This window comes from Carcharodon carcharias, chromosome 13, assembly GCF_017639515.1.
Source record: "Carcharodon carcharias isolate sCarCar2 chromosome 13, sCarCar2.pri, whole genome shotgun sequence".
Taxonomy (NCBI): domain Eukaryota; kingdom Metazoa; phylum Chordata; class Chondrichthyes; order Lamniformes; family Lamnidae; genus Carcharodon; species Carcharodon carcharias.
In genome coordinates this window covers 47,745,314-47,748,822 of record NC_054479.1, presented here as the reverse complement: position 1 = coordinate 47,748,822, position 3,509 = coordinate 47,745,314, and positions in this window count along the sequence as shown.

Genomic DNA, 3,509 nt, shown 5'->3' with positions numbered 1-3,509 from the left:
CAAACATGTTATGTAGATTTTCGAACAGCAAAGATGTCACACATAAATGACACAGTGATAAATTTCAACATTATTTGCATAACAGCATAGAAAGATAGGTTTGCCAAACAATTTTTCATAATGAAGATGTCCCCAGTAAGAAAGAAATTGTCCAATTTTCTCAATTCCAGAATTATTGTCTCTACTTCTACATAACCTTCTTCAATTGGGACAGTATGAGGAGATTTTACATGGACACCATCAATGCTACTCATTGGTCTACTGCCAGAAAGCACACAATCTCCTGGCGTAATGTATCATCAACTTATTTTCATAGCATATTCATTATATATTTGAACTATCTAGTGTGTCTTTCAGTGATTCAATTCAGTACTTTACATTTCTTGGCCTAGCACAAGGGATTGGCAACCTACAGCTCCAGAACCACATGCGGTTCATTGAGGACTCATGTGCTTCTCCCAACCTTGATCAATTAAACCCATTCTTATCATAATTAAATGGCTTGTTTCATTTTTAAAAAAAACTTTTATTAACATTGTACTTGTGAGAAAGTGTCATACAATTTGGAACATTTTTTGAAAAAAAACTCTTTAAAATGTTGTTGGAATGTGTCTCTGCCTTCTTTTTCATTATAATAAAAGCAAAATACAAGAGATGCTGGAAATCTGAAATGAAGACAGAAAGTGCTGGAAAAACTCAGCAGGTCTGGCAGTATCTGGGGAGAAAGAAACAGTTAATGTTTTGAGTCGAGCGATTCTTCTTCAGATTTGTATCTGTGTACAGCATTGCCGTTCTGAAGATATTGCATTTTTGACTAAATTTTTTTAAATGGCTCTTCTTGTTATGGAAGTGCTGACCACTGGCCTAGATATTCTGAGGGTATAAGTAGATCATTTCTGCCACTAATGATCTTTGTTCATCTTCTGACCTAAGGCACCATATTTTGTTTTTATCAATTAGGATGGGTAGTGTCAAGGCTTTATAATGTTTACAAAGTTCCAAGTAAACTTGAAGCCAAATTGGAGGCTGAAGCATTTGCTTAGCATCCGAAAAACAGGAATATGCTATTGAATTTCTAGGCCCTGGTGTGTAGAAATAGATTTTGGTGCAGGTTTTCTATGGAATGCCAGTATATTAAAAATATTAGAGGCAGGAATTTGGGATGCAGTTGTACTTTTTGCAAAGGATCAGGTACAAAGAAATCATTTAACTGTTCCTCTGCTAAATAAGTACTTGAAGTTTATTTTAATTGCACCTTAGGTAAATTCAGTTTTTTATGTTTTGACTAACTTCTTACTTTGGACATAATTATGTGGCATAATTTCCCATCTGCTATTCTCTGAATTAAAAGTTTCCAAACCTATGTGGCTCTGCACTGATGAAGTAGAAGGAAAACACTGCCAGTAATGGAATTATACCTTTCTCATTTGCCTTTCGTTATTACACTTCCTCTGCATCGTTGTGTTATGCCAATGAACAGACTAACCTACTATTCTCAACACTTCACACAATGTTGCTGTTCTCTGCATTTCCAAAAGCTGATATATGGGGCAGAATTTTACGCTAGCGGGATTTTACCTTCCCACCGAAATCAATGGATTTGAGAATGGCTCACCGCATTTTATGGCCCTGTCCCCACTTTGACGGGGCCGGAAAATTCCGGCCATGGTATTGAAAAGGGGTATAGAGTGGACTGTTATTTGCTAGGAAGTAGGCCAAGACTGTCAAAGTTCTTTCTGATCCTCAACGACTACTATTAATGATTGACCTCCATCATTCAACACTGTATCTGGGAAGGTTTCCAAACTGAGATTAAAGATCTTCAGTAGCTGATCTGAACAAATCGGAAGTTTAAGATTAGATATGAACTTGACATGATCGTTCAGTCTGCATCTCTCAATAGAAATTCACAATGAATGTCCTTTGCTTACTTTCAGTCAAGTCCCCCTTATTAAATCAGTTCCTAGATTCCAGAATCACACCACTTCTACAAATTCTCCATGTGCCTACCCTGACTTATCCATGTTACTTTCCCAGGTCCCTTCTTAATTTCATAGGCACCACCTTTGCAGAAATTGTTTAGCAAACTTTCTTTTTGCACACAGATGGAATGATGAAGAAAATTGCATTGAAAAGGATCATCATGTCATTTGCAGGTCACATTGTTGTGCTGAAAATCACACATTCCTCTTCTTGCTCTCCAGAAAACAAGAAGTTAAACACTTTGGGTTATTTCCAAAAATAGATCCCCTTTATAACTGTGCATCATTTTAGTGCATTGCTTAATAGTCCTTACCAAGTCAACATGAGTGCTGCTGGAAGTCAGTTTGAGGACATTCAGAAGACTGAGTGAAAGGACTTCCAATGGGATGCTGGAAGACTCACCCTGGTGTGGAAAGGAGAAGGGAGTCTGCCTAAAAGCCATGAGGAGAGTGGCTGCACCAGCTCTTAAAGTGCTCAGAGAGCCAGTGCAGACACGATGGTTCAAATGGCCTCCTTCTACATTGTAACAAATTTGTGATTCTGCTGTTTATAGTTAACAACTTGGTCAAGCTTCGCAAGAATTTCAGATGAGTGTATTAACCAATGCACTAAAAATAACACACAGCCGAATTTCAACTGAGTTACAGAAAATCATTCTATTTTCATCAATGGCAATGCATATGATATTATACAAGTATGTATCAATTGGATTAGGTCACACGTTTAATTATTTTCCTCAGAGAGTTGCATGAAGCCATAATCTGACATATTAAAAAAAAATTATGTGTGGCGTCGTGACACAATTTCACATAAGTTCAGGTGAGAAGAGTTTGAATAATGAGTAAGTAATAAGAAATTCAGGGCAGACTATTCAACATTGCTTGAGATGAGGGATGACAGATCGACTACCCATTATGCACCAAGCTGATTTGCCTTTATGAAGACTGTATGAGCAGTGAGTGGGCTGTATAATGGGTGGTTGATCACTGTTTTGATAAGTCTATGTAAGTGCTTGAACAGCAGACTGCAATGGACAATTCTGGAACTTAATGTCTGCATTGTGCCTGCCCTTTGTACAGTGTACAGTTAGTAGCCACAAGGCTGGGATTACCAAACCCAACTTTGCTCTGGGCTTCCTTGTTGGAAATGGATGGGGGGGTCAATGTGATTTTATTACCAATCATCAAACACTGGCCTAGACCTGAAAAACGGCCTTATGGACAACAGGAGTCGGGGGTACATCCGAATCCTTGACTTAGAACTAAAATATTTGGAGAATAGGAGGTTATGATTAAAGAAAAATGGAAACTCTTACTGAGAAATTAATAAGGTCCAAAAAAATACAGAATCAGGCAATGGATGTTGACCACAATGAGGTTTGAGGGTGTGGGGAGCAGGGGATAAAAGTTAATGGCTGAGTGCACTAAACTTCTCTGCTTAAATACATCTCTTTTTGAAACCACACTTCATTTTGCATGGCCCCAAGTAAAGTTTATGATTAGAATTTCATGAATTGTCATAGTGCA